General features: G+C 42.2%; 1 protein-coding gene across 2 annotated transcripts in view; it reads right to left on the bottom strand.

Moving 5' to 3' along the window:
• Positions 1 to 23,874, bottom strand: part of FGGY (FGGY carbohydrate kinase domain containing) — a 308,806-nt gene that overhangs the window by 180,726 nt on the left and 104,206 nt on the right. The window contains exon 4 of one of the 2 annotated variants that reach the window (XM_050712118.1): positions 13,141 to 13,308. The exons of the other annotated variant lie outside the window; for it this stretch is intronic. The gene's annotated coding sequence lies outside the window, so the exon portion shown is untranslated. The remainder of the gene's footprint in view (positions 1 to 13,140; positions 13,309 to 23,874) is intronic. 2 annotated transcript variants of the gene reach the window in all.

Below are 23,874 nucleotides of genomic sequence, written 5' to 3'. Positions count from 1 at the left end.
TATTCTGAATGAACTACAGTTATTAAAACCTCTGGATTGAGTGAAATATGAAGGAAAGAGGAGAAAAGCCATAACTGATGAGGAAAAGTGGGAAATTAAGAATCAGTGAAGAAAGCTGAAGTTGAAGCTGGAGCACACGACTGCACAAATATACTTGTGAATATTTTGTAAGTTCAGTTACTCTATGTTTGACTCATCAGGTCTGTGAAATCTCCAAACCAGACAAATCAGAGTAACTGAATTAATCTAAGTACAAAAACCATGGCCCAAATCCTCTGGCCTTTATCTAGGGAAGTCTTTTATTGGAGCCTTCAGCTGGAAAGAAACTGCAAGAATTTGTGGCTGTAGAGTGTGCAGTTACAATAAATACATAATTCATCATGGAGAGGTTTGTTAAAACTGTTAGGAATAAAATAAATGTTCTTCTTTCCTACTGAAAAGAGATGTCAGTTTTTCTCTTAAGATTACTCAAAGAGCTAGCCAGGCAGAATAAAGGCTTATTACATTAGAAAGCATATAGAGCCCTTTTATGAACTCTGGCTGCAGCCATTCTCTTTGTGAGACTCTTTGTTTCAATTTGTTTTTCAGCAGCTGTATCTGATCTGTATCTTGCACACTTTCATCCTGCAACAAAACACAGCTGCAAAGTGACTAGAAATTCCTCATCTGTCTGTCTGAGCGCATTCGCACGGATGGGACAGGTACCCACGAGAAGCTCCAAACCCAACTTATGGGTGTTAAATGCGATACGTAATTTTAGATTGAGTCACAAGGTCTGGCTATCTCTCTGTTCATCATTCCTGGAAGTATGAACAATAGCACCATCTCAAGAAAGATACAAAAGTTCACCGACATAAAGTGCATGCAATTACTGGCATAGCAGACTGACCACGCTTGCCACCCCTTGAAAACGGACTTTTAGGACAGAAATACTCTGCTTTCAAATAGAAAACTAATCACTATGTGGTTAATCTAAGCCTTTAATTCTGAGAAATCCTTGACACACAAGTGGCAAGATCACAACCGATGCACAACAATTTCAAGCATCTCCTTGCCTGATTTACAAAGGCATTATCACAGCTGAAATACTGCAGACTCCCACCACACATAATATGAATGTTAATGCTCCTTTTAGACGAAGATGCCTCAAGATAAAACAGCACTTATGCAAATGCATCCACATCTTCCTTACCAGGTGAGATGAGTTTTTAGAAATCATGTAGGGGTCCACACATCATACTTACACTTCAGGTTTCCGAAGTACCACCTTCCACAATTAGAGTAGGAGAGTAGACCCAATGACATTTGCAAGCTTGAGAGGGGGAATACAGAAGACAATATGCGGGAACAAGTTTTACACAGTAGGGTTGCAATGAATTCAGTGCATCTCAGACACCAGAGGAATACCACGATCACCATGAATATAACTTCTTCTCCCCACCCCCTTCCCAAAAAAATCAGGAGGGACATGAACATGCTAGGACTGATGGACTTGCCATATCCCCCAAACTATTCCCTGTCCTGAAGTTTCCTCATTCTGTGGTAGAGCCCTCTCCTTCCTGCCACAGGTGCCGGTCAAGGGCTGCTGAAGAATCCCACAGCTGCCAATTGTGATTTACAAAGAGGGAGCTAAGATACACTAATGACTGTGACTCTTACCACTAATTGCCACTTATTCAGGCACTAATGGACTGCATTGGCCAGCACAAGTCTAATGCAAAAGCCTTTGCTGTTTGAAAAGAACCATTTTAATTTATTAAACATTGTGGATCTCAGGCACTGATAATGGTAAACATGCCCGCAATTAAAAAAGGAGTGTACACAGAAACACCAGCTGCACCTGCCTGACTGGCCGTATTTGACCTGGACTGCACTTGCAAATTGTACTGGTATACTTACTTTTGAGTTCAAATAAAATAGCAAAAATACTAAACTGGTAAATAGTGACCCCTATTTCAAATATCACATATTCAGATCACTTCCTCTTACTTCCACCATTTTTGTTTGTATCCTTTAAACAAGATTTAGATGCTGAGGAGACCTCATGTCCTGCAGAACTGCTAGAAGCCTCAAGAGAAACCACGAGTTCAGTGCGTGAGAAGGAAGTCAGTAACACAACCTTGTTCCCTTCCAGTTTTGCACCCAAGAATAATAAAGCCATGCCTCTTTTGAAGTTACCAGTTCAAATCCAGTCTGCTTGGCAGTGACTTAAAGGCCTTACTAAAAGTAGCCAAAATAAAAAAAAAACACATGTATATATCCCATGGAAGATTCTGACACTGATATTTGCTTTTCTGCTAATCAGACAGAAAAGCAAAATATCAAATGCTTCACAGAATGGAAATTCTGAGTTATTTTTAGCTGAAAGCATTAAAATCAGTTCATTAAGAATTTCTATCTTATAATGTCAAACCATTCATATCTATAATTAATCTTTAATATCATAGTAATTTTTAGAGGCTAGAAAGAGCTTAACTCTAAAACAAGGAGTCAAAATGAAAGTCGCTATTTCATTCTCAAGTAATATCAACATTTCCGTTGAAAACTTCATCAAAATGAACTTCCCCCAAAATTCTAATTCTGCCAAAACAGCATTTTCCAAAAGAAATGTATTCACAGAGACAGAGAGAGAGAGAAATTGAAAGAGGAAAAGCTAGCTGCCTGGCAGCCTCGACCTCTCTACAAACAACAAAGCCAAGTCAAATCCACCCACCCTCCTTCCCCCTCACAATTGCTGCCTCTCGCAATTTGATTACAAATCTCAGGACATGCTGCGGTTTTGCTTCAAGCTGTTGGTCCTGGAGTCAGGCTGGTTACAGGAATACCCCATGGCTTGCCTACTCTAGAAAGGATTTTCTCAGAAAGAATTTGTTCAGACAGAAATATCAGTAGATCTGTCTTGGCAAACAGCTACGACGGACATGCGGCTTGTTCCAGCAAACAGAGTTCCCCAGGCTGAATGAGCTCTTTCACCAAACTCACTGCTTCGCTGGTAGAAGCCCATTCCCAGCACGGCTTCTGCCCGCGGAGCTGTGCCGCCAACAGGCACGACCTTCGCCTGCTCCTGATGGACAAAGCTGTGGCAGCAGAGCTTTCCAGTGTGCACCGCGGCTCTCATTTAACAAGTGCTTCTCCTGCTTTCAGGACTGAATCTTAAATGAATCTGATAACATCTCGGGACCCAAACTGTGATTTTTTCATTTGTGGGGTTGATAAAAGGCAAGAGTTTAATTAAGAACCTAAATGAAATCAGATGAAAAAGGAGTGTTATTTCCAGAAACTGATTTAAATACTCTTTTGGAACTAATTAATTATATCTTTAAGCCTAACTTTTTACTTACTTCTTTCCATTTCTATACACGAGTCACATTAAGATAGTTCTTCATATCTGAGAAACCTTCACCTAGGCATTTCAAATTGTGCGAAATCTTCAAAGTTCTTTTGATTTGGTGTTAACATTCCCTTGACACCCCCTCGTCATGGGTGCGATTGATTTCAGTGAAGGGGAAAGCAAAGGAACAAGAAGATGCACATTACACATCCCATTGGGCTGCAGCAGGTATTTCTCAGTGGCTACATGCTTGCAGGGAGGAGGTGCAGGGGAGGGGAGAAGTCAGGTAACCATTCTGTCAAATCAAAAGGTGTTTCCGGGTCACCAAAAAATCCCAAAGTTACTCCAACTTTTTTTCTAGCCTTCTTTTCCACTGCGAAGACCGAAACCTGCCCCGTCAGATGCCAGCCAGGCTGTTACTTGTTTTGTTGCGGTGTTGCTAAGAAGCAGGGCTGTTTTTGCTTACTTGCCTCCCTTGGGCTATTTCACAACACTTTGTAATATACACTGCTCTTTTTTGTCGCACATCTGGTTTCGATTTTAGGTTTCAGAACCCCCTCTGAAAACTGAGATATTAGTTTTTCATATCTATCATCTAGACAAAGTGCATCAGCCTGTCAAACTGAGTGCACCGGTGAGACGCGTTTAACCCTCTCAAGTAACACTCAAGTTACCCTCCAAAAAGCTATTTTCATTTGATGTCGAGCTCAGGAGGTGGAAGCAGCTCAAGTATTTTGTCTAATTTGCTGTGTGAAATTAGCTGCAACCACCATTAAATTTTAGGTATGAAATAAAATTGCCCGTTTCTTGAAGCCATTACACGGGATAGGAAACCCCCATGCCTCGCAAACGCTAGCAGAGAGCGAGCCGGGCGGTGGATTAATTGACCATCGCCCCAGCAGATGCTCAACAACCTCTCCCAAAACCTCTTGCCTTTCGTTTTCATTGGAAGCAACTACTCACAGGAAAGCAGCTAACCAGCACGAGGAGGGGTTCTCCTGTGTCTGTGAAGTGGTGTCGCTGGATGTCAGAACAACCCTGCTCGTGCCCCGGGATGGCTGCAAACACGGCCTTCAGGCCCTGCAGCGCAGCCAGGCTGAGGTACCCGTGCCTCCAGCTCCAGGTAGGCCACATCCGCGCCTCACAACCCACCACCATGGTCAGTGCTGCTCACAGAGAGCTTTTCCACAGCACCGATCCACATACAAACGAACTGATGAGGGAATATATAACACATATATAACACATATTCCTGCTCTGCTGATATCCCTAAGCCAAACGATCCTCCTATAAGTCCTCCCCAAAAGCTGTTCTCGACACTCTGCAAGCAAAGCTCTGGCCGAGGAGGTGGACAGAGCTAACTGTTTCTTTAGTCTTCACCCATCTGGTCCCAGCATCATTTAAAGTCATAATTAAAATTTATATCACTAAGCTAAGGTCACTCAAAAAACATGTGCCAAGAACTACATAAATCTGACACCCTGCAGAGAAAAGAAACTGTTTTTGCTTTATCTTGATAGTTTGCTTTCCCCACCACCCCAAAGGATTTGTCTCTGTGCCTTTCTTAAGCCACTCCGGTGACTAGCTGATCCTATAAAGTTTTCTCTCTACAACTAAAGATGGTATTTTTCTTCATTTTTGGAAGGGATAAAGTCTGTTCTAATCAAGTAATTCTGTATCAAGGCTGGACCTCTGCCTTTCAAGTTGGAAAATCATACAAGCTTTGTACAGTGGTGTTTCTTGTCTCTGTACAGGTCTAAATACACAGCCAGCCTTCCAAAACAACGTACAGAAAGCCCCACTCCCTCTCTGGGCCTTCAAACCCATCTGTTCCCTCTCCCACTTGGTTGTTAACTTCCTCTCTTGCTTTCTCAAGAGCTGCTTCACACTCTTCTTCCCCCACTGTGCATGTACAAATACATCACGGAATCCTCCTTTCCCAATAGGACCAACAGGTTTTGCAGCTCCTGTGCACGGCCCGGGCCGTTCACTCTCCCAGCCCAGCAGGCTCTGGCATGTGTGGCCCTCCCCAGGAGCACCAGTGCCCGGGAAGCCTGGTAGAACAGCAGGTTTGAAGGATGCAAGTCTCTCTAAGCATCATTGAAACTGTCATTTAAAAAAAAAAACAACAGATAGTTAGAGCCAGGTTGGGCACCCACACCTGGGGATAGAAGAGCTGCAGGCTGCTGTAGGCTGCCCACTGGGAGCTGGGGTAAGCCACGCAGGACTCACTGGTCGGGAGAGTAACAACTCTTTTTTACCCTTCATACTCGTTCATCTGCTTCAGCAACACCTGACTGAACCCTGTTAACCTAAATCCATGAACTTCTCCCTGTAAACCTTATCTAAATATACAATTCAAAATCAGCTTTTCACCCATGTCCTGAGATCTATCCCAGCAGTGCTGGACATCCGCACTGAAAGGGGAATTGGTGCCGTGGAGGTTCATATTGTTAAAGAAATTTGGAGAGACACAAATAGTTGTTTCATGGACATACCGTCCTTTCCTAAACAGGAGTACAGGATGAAGGTAACAGAGAAGGTCTCCACCATGGAGGAGCTGTATATTTTTAAGACTACACAAACTCCAAATCTTACATATTTTAGAGACCCACTAAGCTCAGGACACACTACCAGTGGCTGTACCTCAGGGTGACACCCCAGTGTCGTGGGGCCTCTTTCCTCACAGGACATTGGAAGAAGCTCAGCAGATGAAGGGAGAGGTCGGAAGGACAGCTAGGGGTGTTCTCCACCCCACCACCCCCTTGCCCAATCTTCTCCCACCTACTGCCAGGCACAGCAGAAGCCAGCAGAGCAGGGGACACACGGTGAGCCCAGGGCCAGGCAGCAAGGTACTGGTACGGGGACTCTCAGGAGCTGGCCAAGGACTAATCACTATAGGGTCTCCGTGGTCCACATAATCACAGGCATTGTGGTCCTGTGGTGGAGTGGAGATTGAGATCATATGGGACAAAAAGTCTGAGGAAAATCCTCATGATAAAGCATACGGTGTGTCTTATCATTCCCCTTTCACAGCTTTTTATATGTTCCAAGGAAAAATGTAAAAAAGGTTTTAACAGTGGTAAGCCACATCTTTCCATGTCCTTGCATCAAATCTGAACCAACCCAAAGAGCTTGGAGCCCGCATACCCAGTTCTCTCTCTCCCCTGCCCCCCCCCCCCTTTTTTTTTTTTTTTTTTTTTTTTTTTTTTGGTGTGGTTGGGTTCTTCCCTCTGCACAGCCTCTCGCCAGTTCAGCCCTGGAATGCTTCAGGCAGCTCCCTCCACCCAGCAAGAGCCCTGCCCAAAATGCTATCCTCCTGCTGGCGTGAGCTCACCGTGACCTTTCAGCAAGGCCCAGCCCTCCGTCCCTCCTTGTGTTTGGAGAGGCTCGTGGAGCAGTGCCTTCTTTTTGGCTTGTGTGCTTCATGCTTAACCAATTAATATCTCTTCCTGCAAGGCAAAACAGTGCTCAGTGCTGTACCAGCTCAGGCAGGCAGCTTGTCCTGATTGATGGATCACGGGTGAGGAGAGGGTTAAGAATATCACAGAGCAGTGGGGACATAAGAGAGCTTGGTCTGGAAGCAGTTTAAGTAACCTAAGGAGAATCTGATACAGACCAAAGACACACAAGTACAGATGCATTTAATAGAAGCCTCTCTCTGCTCGAGATCTACAGCTGAGACTCATGCAGCAAAATGTGCTGTTTGGAACATACTGTGCTCCAACCACGATGGCTATGGGAGGAATTGGAGCCAGTATTATGTGCTGGTGCTGTTAAGTACTCAGTGTTCACTTAGCACACACGTTTGGGGAATGTATATTTATGCATACATTTTGGGATGCAGCACATCTCATTGCAAACTTGGACAGCAGCTTGCTCTTCGATCTAAGAACTGGTCTATTAAGAAATCCCAGTATTGTGTAACTATGGGCAAAGCCCCACATGCTGTTCCAGCTGCAGCTGAGCCAGGTTAAGAGGTTACCACCTCCAGCCTGCCCACAGCTGTTTATCCACTGCCCCCCATTAGGGGTTACCACCCTTTTCGATGAGCCAAATAACTGCATGTGCAGACACTCCCAAATCTGGCTCTGTCAGAATGATCCAGCTTAGCTTGAACAATTTTAAGTAGGTTTATTGTTTGGGCTTTTTTTTTTTTTTTTTCAGCTAGCGCATGTTGAGAGTGATAGTTTCTTGACTCAATTCGGCTGCAACTGGAATAGCATCTCTGACCATGCTCCAATAAAACTGTTGCAAAATTACATGTCAGTCTCTTCAATCAAAGCCTGTGGGACTCATTTAAGGATAATGCAGTTAATATTTGTTCCCTAAACATTGTTTTGTTCCCTAGGTTTTAGTGGAAATTTAAATATCTCATGGCAAACTGATCACTTGTGCTTGCAGCAGTCTGTATTCTCCACCACTTGTTTAAGGAGATCTAAGACAATCAATGCTCTGAAGAAGCCATCACAAGAATCTCCCCACTGCCTCCGTATTCCAGAGGATTTATAGTTTCCCTTAGGTGCAGAACTGCAAGATTCCAGTAAGTCACTGGGGAACTTTAACAGAGACTGTCAATGCATTTACACTGTTAGCATTATTACTTTACTTCACTTTCAATTCTTAGCATGTGGGACTTAGAAGTCTTGTCAAGCTTGGGCCTCACAAAGCTGTGCCAGGATGCAAAAAAGGTAGTTTGGGGAGACAAAAATATTTGCTTCTCTGACCTCCGTGTTTGGCTCCTAAGGAGTTTGATTTGTATTCACGGCTGTGCATGTGCTCTCAGGGAACACACATAGCTGAGGCCAATTGTATGAGATTGGAGTACAAAGAGAAGCCCTACTTCGGCTCTGACATTTAGCAAGCCAAGAGGTTTGAAAAGGGAGCCAAGTCAATTGCCTGGCTTGGCTGTATGAACCAAAACACAAGCCTCGCCACTGGAATTGATTATATACACATGAAAAGAAAATACATAAAATGATACATAAGGTTCTTGTAACCTCCAGGAGCTGATGCCAGAATATGCTCGTTGGCTTGGTCCTTCCCTGGCTCAATACCACAACTGAGCACTGAGCTCAGCCCAGGCCGTGCTTAAGTTTTCATCAGATTAACTCTTCAGCGCAGGTCAAAGCACCCCTTTTCGCATGCTTTAAGATCTAAGTTTTCCCTCAAGCCCCCAGGGAAAGTAGTAGCTGACTATATGAATACAGGATTTATAGCCCTTAAAGCTGGTGCAAAAGGTGCTATAGCTGCCCACAAGAGGCAAGTAAATCGAGTTAAATGAGATTGGGAATCTACAGAGCAGAGTAACCAGGAGAGTGTTAATGCAAAATACTTCATGAGCCAGCCTTACATAAAGTGCATTCTTCCTCTGATACAGATCCCATTTATCTCTCAACATAAATCGGGGTCTTTGACTATGCATTTCTTTGCTTAATTACACTTAACACTTTAGATAGGAAGCTTAATCCACACTGACTACTACATTGATTTAAACAACAAAAACCAGCAGGCACCGAAAAGTGACATTTCTTGGAAGAATATGGGTTATTAAAAATATTCTTTCCAATGCAAATATTTGTGCCTTTCTGTGGTATCTCACTATTCTCCAGACAGATAGTTTTTTCCTCAGTTTGAAGTATTTCATATAATTGTTTGATACGATTAACTTACCAAGCAGCACTTAATGCTTTCAGGAAGGGCTTGAAAGCAGATATTTTTATTTTACCAAATTTTATTACAATAACAGGGAGACTCAACATTTCCCTGGAAATGAGCAGAGCTAACAAGATGTTAAGTGTTTTCCAGTAACCCTTGTGCCAGGTGCTATTGGAAGCTTTCTGAAAATATCACTAATGAGTTCCTTTGAAAAATGAAAAATGCCTTTATCCAAAGACCGCAAAAAGTGAGTTTCCTCAGCTAGTTTTACTTGTGGATAAGCACCTTTCCATTCTGAAACACCAGACCTAAGGGCTTGAAGCAAATAAAATGTTCCTGCAGGATGGACCGAAGCAAAGGGTAACATTGTGAGAGCTAGTAATTAGTATAATACCTGTTGGACTCATTTCTAATCCCCAGAATTTCTTGGCAATACACTCAGCCTCAGTGTCTCTCTGCGTGGTCGTATTGGCCATTAACAGCCTGCAAAACTCAACTCACAGCTTGCTTTCCACAGTAGTGGAGTCCAACGTTTGGGTCCATCATAGAATATTCTAAGAAACATGCTGCTCTTGCGCCAGCTGATAGAGGTAAAATGATCTCATCTTCAGGATTAAAAACAAAAATAAAACAAAACACAAACAAGCAAACAAACAAACAAAAACAAACACCACCAACAACAACACAAAAACTTTGATTAAATAAAGGAAAATCAGTCATTGCAAAGATAAGCTACATCCAACGCAGCATCCAGGTTGCTTCTCTTCCTTCAGACACTCCCTTACATTTCAAAAGCACAGTCAACACCACAAGAACCTCATCTTCACAGGTGTTAAGTCATACCCAGGTTGTACTCTCCTGCAGAGTAGCTGTAGGATGTTCTCTTTACAGCCCTCTCTTTCTTAGACTACTCTGAAGACAAACAATGTGCTACAACAAGCCCACAACTCAGCACACACTTCTCAGCCTACAAAGAGCTGTGACCAGGCAGAAGTTGCGAACAAAATGCAAAGCACGTTCCACCCCACCTCAACATTCACAAGATGGGAAAAGGCACACAAAGTGTCCTAACTGATGTCAGTTGTGTGCTGGGTGGATTCTGATACACTGGCGTGAAGACTGGCTCCCTGGTACTCTGTCCATGTATTTGACTCTGCCATCTGCATTGTTCCTTCCATATTTTGGACAAATTCCTGAATCCCAGGGAAGTATAGAGACCTGTCCACCAGTTAGATGCAAAGTGGTGGGCTACCACTGAAGTTAACGATACTTGCAGCTTCTTGAGTATAGCAAACTCACTTCAGTCAGCTTCACAGGTTTCTCTGACACTCTTCACACACACATTTATTGCTCAAAGCCTACAGCAATTTACTACTACTACTGTTACTCTTACATCAACTTCTCTCCAGATTCCAGAAACTCCTGTATTCTGCTAGCAGAATGCAGGAAGAGTTCAATAGTGCATTCAGAGTCTCCTATTTAATACGAGACTTAGTCTCTTACAATTTAAAAACATGTCATTTCAAAGTGTTTTTGCTTTACAATAAACAGATAATAAACAGATTCTTGGTTTCCTACAATAAAACCAGCAAAGACTATAACTTCAAACATTTAAAAGGGCACACGGGACTGTTCTTTAATTTTACTCTTTGGCTGCGGAATCTGTACTCATTAAAAGTGCCAAGTGAAGATCTGACTAGTATTTGTGCTTTGGAAGTTTGCATTTCTACTCCCCTGCCCCAAACGGAAGGCAAAATGGGCTGATGTGCTCTCACTTTCCATTTCTAGACTTTTTTACTTCCTGTTGCAATGTGGCACCAAAATGCAAAGTTTGGATTTCCTAGAGTGCAAAGAAACAAGGGGCTAACTACACATATTTCCTTTCAGGAAATAAATAAATAAATAAATAAATATTTACAATGGTGCTACATTAGAGATATTAAATACTTTCAGTATTTTATAAACTATGAATTTTGACTACTAAGTGGTAGAAAGAATAGTAAAATGGACCAACTCCTTCCTTGTTATGAATGAGCCTGATGTGCTGCTGATCTGAATATGTAATTCCTTCCCTATTTTGCTGTATTTTTTTCTGCAGAAGCATAAGATATATTAGTAATAAAAATAACAGAACTGCCCTTACAGACCTAAATGGGGATTGGACTCATAACAGCTAGCAAGAGACAGCCAATGGTCTAACCTGATGGGATGGGAGAGGGCAAGAAGGAACAACAGTTTCAGTCTCTTCATTTTACTGTTGGAAACAGAAATATGGCACTAAGTACAAAAGGCCATATATTCAAAGATGCTCAAGTCATATACATCTTATCATCACATTAAAATTAGGAGTATTCAGAATATCTGAAAAACAAGATTTGAACATAGGAAGCTGGTAGCAGAGCCAGGATCAATGTTTCATGGGTGAATAGCTCTCTGGGTCTCACTGTAGGCGTAACCACATCCACGCAGCATCTCGCTGCTGCATCCCGGCCCCGATGCAGCTGCTGGCCCTGCCCAGGCAGGGGCACACCCTTGCTCCCTCCCAAAGTTTGCCAAGTTTTAAATGTCGAGCTGTTAGTTCACAGCAAAGGAAACCAAAGCCTCACAGCCCATGTGCAAATGAACAGCACATGGACAAGTTTTCTCTGCTTGTCCCCCACGACTTTCATACGGTTTGACTGTGGAGTTCAGAACATGCTGTCTGCTCTCTCCTACAGCTAGGAAAAAAAGTCAGATTTCTGTTTCATAAGAAGCTGTTACTTCGAAACTCATTTTCATTCCTATACAGAACCCTAATGTTCCAGCCGACCCTCTCAGTGCAAACATGCATAACGCAAAATGTTCTCTAGAACAAACCATGCATTTCAAGATATCCCAGTAACACACATTGCTCGTAAAGCTAATATTTTTCCATAGAATTAATACTAGAGTTAGAGTTAGTACATTAGAGTTAGTACTATCAGGGTTGCAAGACGTTTTGTTATTTCCTACATAAAGACACTAAAAATAGAAAGGCATTATGTGTCAACTGAATTATTTCCGTTGGATCAAGTGAATCCATCTCATCCTGATTTCCAAACTTAATTCTTAACACTTCTTGAAGGAACCAAGAAATATGTAAATATGAACGATCATTTCAGACAAAAATATGCAGCGTACGTTCTGAAAATATTGACATGAAATGATTGACATTATCAAAAGATCTCTTTGCCTAAAGATATCTGAATGAAATTAAATTGCTTCTGACAAGTTCCTGAGGAAATTTTTAGTTCAAATGAAACCATATTTTCAGAGGAAAACATTTCAGAGAAAAATCTGCCCCCCACACACTTAGTGCAGCTCTGCCCCAGAGTCTCTGCTCAACTCATTAGCAGAGGGGAGCTGTTTGCTGTGCTGTAACTTTCATTCTGAATTTGCCTATTTTTAGTGCCCTGTGTCAGAACTCGGTGGCAATTTGGGGATTTTGCTTTCATTTTTCTGGTTGTGTCTCAATATGAGTCATTTCTGCTGTACGTTTATGTTACTGCTGTTTGTAAACAGTGGATTATGAGCTGTTCCTAAAAACTAGAACAGGTTTTACCAGAAGGCTGCCCAGCTACTGCTTTTCCTTTAGGTTTTCTTTCTCTGTGTTCCTCGTGCACTTAGCTATATGCTCACTTCCACGTATTCTTGTAAATGTAAGAGCAGAATAAATTTAGGAACCACAGCACTTTCAGCAGCTCCACTTCATTCTCACACCAGAGGTTTCTAAACTACTCCTTACAGTCAGCTACTACAGATATGCATGAGCAGCAAACCACCACTGCCTCTAAGGCATGTCTTGTCTGCATGCTTATTTGCAGCATTTTCTCTGGACCAGTTGCATGGGGCAGATTCTGAGTCTCTTTTTTTATTTTTGCAACATGGTTGTACTGAAATCAGTGAGGTAAAATGCAAAATAGAGCATGATCAATGCAAACAGAACTGACAAGCCAAACTGTTTCACACAGAAACTTAATGATCCAAATACATTTCTGGGACACAGCAGCCAGCCTTGTCAGCCCTTGGGTCAGTGGCGGGTTTGGCAGTCCTCGTGGGTCTTATAGATCATGCAGCCCAGGTAGCTAAAGCACCTGACTGGATGTAAATAGTGTAGATGGAATTCAACTTACAGACTTTGTAAGCTCTCCTTTAGATGTTCTCCCTCTCCTCCAAGACAAAAGGCTGGATGAAAAAATGATGGAGGATGTCTTGTAATACTTGCACTGAGTCTCTAGCAGCAACACTGCATGTAGAGCTTCTCTGATGCTGTATCAGCACTTCGGCTTCCATGCTAAAAACTAGAAGTGAAAAGCCATCTTGTTAGAATAACTCCAAATCAGGAAGAAGTATGGAGCCAGGTTACAAAACTAGGGAAAAAATCAGAGGGAAGTCAGTGACCAAAAATGAGGAAGAAGATGGTTTCTAAATAATGTTTGTATTTGCCTAAATGGATAGCAGAGTTACCAATTAACCAATCTGATAAAAGGAATTCTGCATTTAACTCTATTTCTTATGGCAACACATAGAAACATCTCCAAGTCATTTCTGGCCGTCACTTTCTCTCTCCCCAAAGGCATCCATACCCATGTCATAAGAAATCTATGAAATTCAGCTGGCAAATTTTTGTCATATAAAGGACAGAGCTGAAAAATGCAAGATTATTTCATAACAGTTTCTCAGTAACAAGGTTTTTGATCTTCATAACATTATCCAGAAATAAGACAGATATTTCTGTTCAGCTGAACCCAGCTGGCTGTGTGGAAAACATTTCAAAATCTGCCATAAATCTTTTTTTCCCCTGATGTCTGTTAATTTAGTTAAAACAAACCAATTAAATGTCCTAATTACAACTGAAATATATAATTATATTGTGCACTCCGTTCAGAGCATATTAATGAAGCGATCATCACCTTCTTATTAGTCACTTGAAAACTAAACCCAAGTGGGAGCTGAAAAATGTTTTTCTGTATCTTCAAATAAGGCACTTGATCCATTCTTCACTTGTTTCTGAATTTAAAACTTGAGCAAAACAGGCAGAAAAACATACAGGATCATTACATCTTCTTTTCTTATAGTCAAAATTCAAGAAGAATTATCATACAGTAAGGTGGATCAGCTCACTTATAAATTAGAGACTGTTCACAACACGTATTTTAATCTTTTACCATAAACCTTTCATAAAATTAGCATAAAGCTAAAAAGACAATGCACAGCTCTTTTTAAATTACTTTGCTCTAATGTGTACCTTGAGGGTGGCTCCTCAACAGGTAGGGCTGGCTTTTAAACAAGTTGTCAACGCAGCCTGCTGCTGTTTATTGACATCTATTGGAGCTGACAGTGCTCAGCCTACTGATCCTCATCCCTGCTGCCATTTTGTAGGTAAATCTCTCAGCCAAATATACATAGCCCTCATGAAACCTACCGATCTGCCTAACCAGGGGAAAAACAGTTCAAAACAAAATTTGCATAACTTACTACAAAAATGAAAGAGTTGGTGAAACCCATTACCAAAGGATTCTCATTTCAACACCACTGCAGCTTTGTCTGATTCCTCTGCTATGAAAAGCCCAGGGCAAGCACACGGGTGCCATCAGAGGAGGTGGGTGCACACAGGAGCCATCTGCAGCCTCCTGAGGTGGCGGTGGGACATGGCCCTGTCCGCCCGTGTCGTCCGGCTCCAGGCCAGGCCTCTTGGGCCTGCTGCTCCTCACACCAGCAGCAGCCATGGGCACGGGCATGGGGGCCCTGCACAAATCCCCTCCTTCCCTCCTCCAGGCGCTGCTCCGTGGTTATGGCCATGCCTGGTACTTCAGGCAGCGGCAGCAGTGAGGACAAGGCCAAGAGCTGGGTGGGGAGGCAGCCAGAGGCCACAGTATGGCCCCCAGGAGCCAACTTGTGGTATAACAACAGAAAACACACTAGCCTTAATTCACCACTACCCAGCCATACACAGCTGCATAAAGTGGACACGAAGACTTAGGATATCAGCTCCTAGGGGCAAAGGTTATCTTCTTCATTTGTTACAGTGTACCATGAAAAAAAGCCATTTTTTTCAGCATAACTGTAACTCATGATATATTGATAAAACTAATTGAAAAGGCAGTATTGAGACCCTCTTGCATCACAAAGTGTGCAGCAGAAAAGGATTTGCCCAGTAGGCTAAGAATCTGGGCCTCCTCCTCTCCCCCCAAACATATTTTTGCTAGGCTCAATATTGTTTCGTATCAGGAACAAGCAGCTCTGAACTCCTCATACTTTGGATGTGTTCTCTGTTTTCGGATTACTAGAATACTTCATACCAAATCTAATTAGATGAAAAGTATTTTGGGAAGTGTGCTTTGCCTGCCTAAACAGAAATATTATAGCAGCTACTTAAATGGTAACTGATAAATGCATAAAATTACTACCATTCAAACTGCAAATCAGTTAGCAAAATTCAATGAAAGTTTAAACATTTCATTGCATTAATGATATAAATGCATAAATTTACAGAGAACAGCATCCAGGCATTTGGCAATCTTCCACTGTATTTACTTAAAGGTGGTAATGCATTTAAAAAGCACTTGAAGCAGAATATGTATTAAGCACTACTAAACTTGCATAGATTTATTAGCACAAGCTTTTAGACTGTCTCTGCCCTGAAGCAAACTCTTTTTTATTTCTGGAAATTAAAAAAAATAGAGCAATACTTCATTTGAAGACACATCAGAGAGGTCAGAACAGTAGTTATCTTTAAAATACTGTATTTCTTCATGACAAGTGCACTTTTGTAGCCTTTAGTATGTATGTGACTGACTGATAGGACTGTCTAAGAAATGATATGTCTAAGAAATGATATTATCCACAGGATCTTTCATTTACATGTTAGTGAAAAAATGGTAGTTTGGAAAATTCTCCAGCATCTCTAGAGACTAATAATCTGACACCTCTAACAACTTAGAGTGACCTGATTTTTCAGACGGTGTTGAAAACCTCTCCATCTAGAAGAAAAATCAGACGCCTTCAACAGTGCTGCAAGCAAGGCATTTCAAATTCTCTTGGGGAATTTCAGCTGAAGAACTTTAATAATTCTCACAACAGACATAAGCTAATATGGCAAGAAAATATTTGTGTATTTAATGGTATTTGGAAAATATCTCTGTTAGCATTCACTAGATAAACCGCATGCCAAAAGAAATACCCTAAATACTATGTATCTCAGGATAAAATCACAGGCTGGATATGTGCCTGCACGAATATCTTCCTTGAAGAGACATCAGTGGAAGATCTTGATAAGTGGGAGGTAGGGCTTAGGACTTCTCTCAGAGTTGGAAGAAACCAATGTAATTTAGACTGTCTGTCAAACATTTGGGAATTGTGTGTCTTGTGTGTCACACAACAGTGACAGGCCACAGCAGCTTGTGATAGACACCCATCTCTTGGCTTCAGGAGCAAGACAGCAAAAAATATTTCTGTCTGAGGAACTAAAGTCAAGTCAACCTACTCACTGTGAAGAGTTCACATGCTCCATTCCTATATGTCAAGGATCCTAAATGCACCTGGACCTTACAAAGGTCAGTGCCTTCACTTTTGTACAGAGGACACAGAGGAAGGGTGGCATTTCTTGTCACCCAGCAATGGTGCAAGTCAACAGCATTCATGTCCCCTGATTCCTGGGCTCTCTTTAGGGCCACCTTGCCTGTCTAATTAGTGTTCAAATCACTGTAAGAAACAACACAAATTAGTAAAGATCTGCTGCACAAACCACCACTCTTTCCACCTCCCATTGAGGTCAGAGTTGCCGGCACTGTGTGGCTGCCTCCTGAAGCCAGCACAACTACTTCATCTGCCATGGGAAAAGTGGAACAGAATTTATTTCAAGTGCCAGTGTAAGACTTTTTTCATCATCCCAGTGGCTTTTTTCACTTGTTGCCTCCAGCACACCGCCCCAGCCTGCCTTCCCCTCATATCCAACAGTATGTGGTCAGCACTGATTTGTTTTAACGTGGGGAGAAACCTATACAAAGAATCAGGAAGTCAGTCCGAGATGGAAGAAGTCTGCTGAGACCATTGTGGCCATTCCTCTGCTAACAGATGAACAGTACCCAAAATACGGTCTTGGGAATTTAGCACAGACAATGGCATTCCAGTTATAGCTAGACTTTGGTCAAAGCTTTGGAGTTTGGAGCTCTGAGCCACTACATCACCCAAGGCAGAGGAAAGGTAGAGTTTCCTTTCCAAGACTGTTCCTGACATGTTATTTGGAAAAGTGAATTTCACAGAGAAGTGATTTGCACTTTAAATGAGGGAAGAAATAAATCCCCCAAAGAACACCAGGCCCTGGTTTTGTGGCATTGCTCTGTTTGTAAAGGAGTGCCCTGGAAAACTTTAGTGGAAAAGCTCGGCACATGTTCCCTCTCGCATCCTCCGCCGAGGTCGAATTCCCTGCTGCCTCATGCCTCGTACAGTCAGCAATGCACAGTGCATGCGTAAACACAGCCCTTCTGATCTGCTGCAGATATACACATCCTGCACCTTTTTCTTTTTTTTTTTTTTGTGTGTACTTACAGGGTAGGTGCCCTTGTCTTGGCTGGTACAGGCTCTGAATGGATGAGCTGGAATGAGCAGATGACAGAGATTTCTTTGCATTTCAATGCTTTTCTGGCCAAAATCCTCTCTAGGATTCATCTCATCAAGATCTTTAAATACAACTGAGAGCAGAATTTGGCTCAGGGAGTATTTCCCCGTTTCATTCCTTGCAGCATTTCATTACCACATTCTAAATCCGTAACGAAATCCAGAGTGTTTTATGGCGCTCTGTATCAGAGCGTTGCTAATAAGTAGCTCCATTAAAAATAGTAAACATAAATCATTTATTCATTTTATGCATTTTTAGTCCACTTGAGAATATCTTTGGCTGAGCTAAGACTCAAGTAAGCGTGTTAATTATTATCTTACTACAGTAATCAGTTAATAAGGCAGTTAGGAGAGATGTTTGTTAGGAGGTTCTGGGATGCCTGGAGGCTACTGAAGTCATTGTCTGGGGAAGAACACCACAGCCGGAGTGAGCAGGAGTCTGATGGCACTCAACCAAAACCCTGAGGCCTCTGTCTGCCGATTAGCTGAAAGTAGAGTGCAGACATCAGGTCTGAGCCGGGGAGCTGTAAACAAGAACAGGTAAAGCTCCCAGCACAGGTCCTCGCACACCAGAGAAATGTCTGCAGCCCCCTCCAGGGAGGCTGGAAGAGCTTGGCCCATGGGGAGGGTGTGGGAGAAGGAGACACAAGTGGATTTGGTTGCCTGCTGCTCCCCCAGAGCTGCAGCAGCTTTTCCTGGGCTCTGCTGTGTCCTTAGGCCAAGGTGCTGGGCACTGCACCTCCCATCTCTCTCTTTGCCAGCTCCTGTCCCCTTCCATGGGTAAGGAAAGGCACTAACTTACAAAGCTGAGCACCTTGATGAAGATGCAGCTCTACTTTCCTTGTAGGAGCATCCAAATTCCTTTGCAGTCCATTTTATCACCCGTTTAAATCCTCTCGCTGGAAGGAAATAGCTCTTTATTCATCCTCCTGCTGCACAAGCAACTGGTCAATACCCAGGCTGGTGCAGCAGTGACCAAAAGCCATTGACTGTCTGACCATGGCCAGGTTGGCCTTTGCTTCTGCAGTGTATCCAGAAAGGTCTGTACCATAAAACCATACACAAAACTATCACCTTCAATCCGGAGGCCAAAGTCAGAATGCATTTGAAGATTAAATATTCAAGTTAAGATTCAAGGAGAGCAGTGCATATGGGCATCTTGCTGTCCTTCTATGTGATCTCTACCTGCTAGGTGGTCAGTAACTTCTCTTCTCCATTCACCACTGCAGCAGCAGTGATGACAAGAATGAAATACTTCCATTAGTGACTTGCAGAAGGTGGTTAACGTAGTCTCCTGAAGCTGGAGGAAAACCACAGCTGTCTGCCCTCAGCCTAGGGTGTGTCAAGGAACCTGTCCATAAGGGAAGTGTTTCTGGTTATGAATTATAGACTAGAAAATCCCCGTGGCCCTATTAGAGATGCACTTTGAGGTGCTCCAGGGGTAGCCTGTACTAGCTAAATTCTCCCTGTGGGAGAATTACAGTAGTTGACAAGGAAGGGAGGAGAAGAAGCCACTTTCTGATGTACTTCAAAGCCAAATAATCTGACTCCTTCTGTCCAACATCAACATCACCTTATTCAACTTATAAAACGTTTCATCTGACTTGCAGCACAGACATCATTTAAAAAACAGTCCCTCTTACTTGTCCTTCCTAATCCAGCTAGCCGTCAAAATAGGACTGTATTAGAGACATCACATTTAACTTGCACCGGGGAGACCCTATTTATTTGAGACAAAACAGTCCAGAATGCATCACAGATCTGTCTTACTGTCTTACAGTTTAGGACAATACCTGAGTCCTGAGTACAAGGCTGTGACTCATCAGTGAGGGAAACCCTGTCACTGCCACTCTGCAGATGGTAAAATGGGAAAGAAAGGGGTTAAACTGCTTATCCAAAGACATGGGAGAATCTGTAGTCAGGCCAAAAAGTGAACCGAGATCTCTTGGCTTCATCCAGTGGGACTGTTGCTGGGCAGATTTTTTTTTTTTTCTCTCAAGAGACTCAGCAAAGCTTTCAACAAATCTAGCATGAGTGGCCCAGAGCTGACACTGTCCCGGGGAGCTCTTCCTCCACTGGAAGAACTTACATGGAAAATAAATACTAGATACATCCAATTCATTATTTAATAACCTATGGTGTTTTTTTAAGCTGGAACAGCTTGCTCAGAAATACAACAGGCTTGAATGAGGAGATCAGGACTGAAGCCCTGATATCCGATCTTGCTGCTGGAAGAAAGCTCTGTCTGCAAATATTCCGATTTTTTGCTAATCATTTCATTCTTCTAACCTACCTCTGTCTGGAGTGTTAACATCTGTCACTGAGGCTGTGATCTCCTTCGTACCTCTTCAATACCTAGCATGGCAAGACCTGAGTTCAGATGGAAGCTGCTCTAAAACCAGTATACCACCACCACCACCACCACCACCACCACGAGTAAGCTTCATTTGTTCCCAGAAGGCAACCTGAAAAGCATCCCTCCTAGGACAACCATTGCCCTGACAGAGCTCTAGCATCTCTTTGCCTGGAGAAACTCCTCCTTAATATACACAGGGAGACATTTCAGAACCATTACACAATACAGATTAATTGACACTTTTAAAGAGATTAAGCTGATTCCCTCCCCTAAATTCAGTAGCTACCCCAACTCGGTCTCATTGAGAAATCTTCATCTGGCAAGAGTCATGAATTATAAGCAAGATAAAATGTTTCATTAAAATACAGATAGGGGGATTTAGGAAGCATGTTCTTTTTTTTTTTTTCATGGCTAAAACCAATTTTGCTTCAAAAGCAAATACTTTGCCATTTTTCAGGTCACTAAGTTGGATGTTATAAATCCATCATCAGTGTTTCCTTACAGCTATAGTAGCTGACACATCTGAATCACCAGGAGCTAAAAGCATGCCAGAAGAAATGAACACCATCAAAACACATCAGAAGGAGACGTATAGCAATCGCTTCCCTAATGTACCTGGCTGCTGACGGAACAATATTAGCTTGCTTTCTTTGAGATTGGCCATGCGTAAAAACGAGCTCCTAATGAACAAATGTCTGTCCATGAAGGAATTGATTTAAGTGTATCAATTAAAAATTGGCATCGGTATCACTAGAGGGATGTTTTTAAGCATAATTAATGCAAAAAGCATAACAGCATTTTTCTTGAGGTTCAATAAAGAATCTCTGATGATAGTGCATACGCACCACTCCCCGCTTCCAGGGGAGTGTAAATGACTCCCTCTTGTACTGATCCACTTATGTAGTTGTAAAACCTTGATTTTATCCATGTTAGATGGTTTTCTGGGCAGAACAGGACTGCCCAGAAAATAATTCATCCCACCCCCATAAAATATTACCATTTCATTAAAAAAAGATGAAGACGATTGCGCAAATAATCGTGGATAAAATCATTCCCAAGCTTTTCGTTTTCTGCTGAAAAATATGTGTTAAAAAGGAGCTTCTTCCTCAGAAAGTTCAAAGGTCATGTTTATGTCTAGATTCAAGTAAACAAATTTGTTGGTAACATTTCCATCAAGAGCATCATTTGCCCTACCTGATAATGCAAGTTACTTCACAACCAAAAGGAGGTTATGACCTGTGCAAGAAGAAAGTCCTAAGGATTTGTATGGTAGTATCATTAAATGTAGGATACTTCTATAAAAAGATACATTAGGGATGAGAGTTTTAAACTTGACTAGTAAGCTGAAATACCCTAAAATGTAGGTACCAAAGTCTTTCAGGTCTGAAACTGCTTTTCTCTCATAAAGACACAGTGTTTTGTGGTTTTGTCCCTTCCTGCTCTGTGGCATGAAGCTTGTACTTAATGGCATGTGACGCCCTGTAGAAAGAGGAGGGCCTGGAGTGAGCTGTGGGGCATGAGAGTAATTCATTGAGGTAATTCTGTTTCCATGTCAGAGAGGTCCCCAGGAATGAGTACGGCAAAGAGTAAGCTGTGGGCTAGGAGAATTGCTCTGGCGATCAATATGTCAGATACCTCTCTCCCAAAGAACCCATTCCTCTCATATTCCTTCCAGAATTTTGTGATACTGCCATGTACGTAAGAAGTCAGAAGTTGTGTCAAGGGTTTCTCTAAGAAAGACTAAAACTCAGTATTTCCTTTTGTTTCTGGATGTAGTCTGGAAAGAACTACAGAATCCTGTGGAATTCAGTGCTTTGAAATTTAGATTTTACAATACGTGTTTGGGAGCATTTATATTACCATAAAGGATGAGGGCATTCTGCCACTTTAAATGCATTCCCATTTCAGGTATAGCATACCACCACGGTATTAAAACCAAACATCTGAAGAAATGTTTTGGTTTTCTTTTTTTTTTTAAAATAAGATATTTGTGGCTTAAAGTTAAATGATGATGTTTAAAGAAATCTGGAACGGTATTAATCATTTAAACTACTCATCTATTTAAATACTAATGTACTGATAGATAAATACGCATCTACTGGTCATATTAACCTGCCTTCACCAAAAAAAAATTTCATGTGATACAATGAAATGCTACAAAAATGAATCATTACCATCTAAATCTAAACTAAGACCTTTAAAAAACTGAAACGATGGAAGTTTTTTACAAGCTGTATTGCCATATTTCTGGAATGCCATGCCTTAGTTTTTAAGGCCAGATTTCTTCAAGTATTGAGGAACACCTTCCCACTCTCATTCAAAAGAATATTAAAAAGTCAGTGCTTGATTACTCAGTTCTTTGTGACTTGGGACCTCACAGCCCTGCGCAACATCAGTGACTGTCACACCAGTAAATATGAACGTGAACTCACGAAGCTTTTTGCTCAGTACACCAGAACTAAACCACTTGGTCTGCACAGGAAGAGAACAAGTCTTGGGGCTCGGTTCTCCTTTTCTCAGTCTACAAACCTGAAACAGGATTAGTAGGAGGAATACAGAGGCATCTTTAGGCTTTCAGTATTTTCCTTGGTTGCTGCATTATTTTAAACAGTTGTAATTTATACCACACTCAAAGGAGGAATGGGAAGCAGCAATGTGCTTTGAAGCCACAGCTCCTATTTCACATGTTCCACCCAACGCCATTATTTGAAGATTGGCTTATGCAACTTCTCTATTTATTACTGGTTTGCTTTTCTTTTTGTTGCAAGAATCAAGCTGACAGCTGAACACATGTACCTACAATATGAGATCATGCTCTACAAGAAAAAACTAATTAAGACTTTACACTCTTGGCCCATGCCCTGAATACTTTGCACCCAAAGGCAGAAATGCACCACGGCTGCACTGCCCTCAGCACTGCAAGAATGCAGCGGCAGAGCTGCAAGACCCGGGCATTTGTGCTCCAAGAGCAGCCTCCAGGAGCCGGGGTTCAGGCTGCCGTGACAGCTGTAGAAGACAAGTTCAGGCAGCTGATAGGATGATGGGCATGGAGGCGATGATGAATCTGGGGAACAAACAGATCCTTAGCTACTGGAGGGACCTTGGTAATACTTCTGAGCGTGCCTTTTGGGTTAAACGTGGCATGAATTGTGACATGACGATGCAGGCGAGTGCCTTTCTATCCTCTACGTAACAGGAGAGTGTTCTTGGCATGGCAGGAGCCTCCACCACAGCCTCTCTTCCCAAAATGCAGCCCACACACGATAGGGAGAACAGAAACACACCACTTCTCATACGGCTTTTTTAACAAAGCAACTCCAGGGCATAGCGCCAGAGATCCTGGTACCAGACTGCTTGCATTCAGCCGATCACACGCTGACCATTCCTTTGGACCTTGCAGTCTCTAAGTTTAGGGTTTTGTACGCCAAAGGCTGAGTTTGTCTCCTGCATATCCTGGGTGGGATAATGAGTGATCCATACCACAGTCAGCAGGACTGCACAACGTCTTCCTGCAAGTTTCCAGCACTCCCTCAGCTGAAGGGCTCAGAACCCACCACATTATTGCAAGAAGATTATATTATTCCTGATGCAGTAGGAATAACAATCATTCTGCACTGTAACATGTGCCTTTTTGCACTGCAAAAGCCTCCAGCCACAACAGCAGCAAGAATTACTAACCACACGTAAAATGTCCAGATATGGTATATGTTTTATCATAATTTGGCAGACATATGTTCTGTGTGACTTGGATCATTTATTTCCTTTTTGTTTTCAAAAGCTACCACATGTCCCTGGACAAAAATTACACTTAATGTTTTATTTTTTCAGCCCAGTTAAAATCACAGCACTTGTTTTGTACAGTTTTACATAAGAATGTGCTGGTTTGTGTGAC

Source organism: Cygnus atratus, chromosome 8 (genome assembly GCF_013377495.2).
Source record: "Cygnus atratus isolate AKBS03 ecotype Queensland, Australia chromosome 8, CAtr_DNAZoo_HiC_assembly, whole genome shotgun sequence".
NCBI classification, from domain to species: Eukaryota; Metazoa; Chordata; class Aves; order Anseriformes; family Anatidae; genus Cygnus; species Cygnus atratus.
Note: the sequence above shows the minus strand (reverse complement) of the source record. Positions and strands in the feature narration are given on the sequence as shown.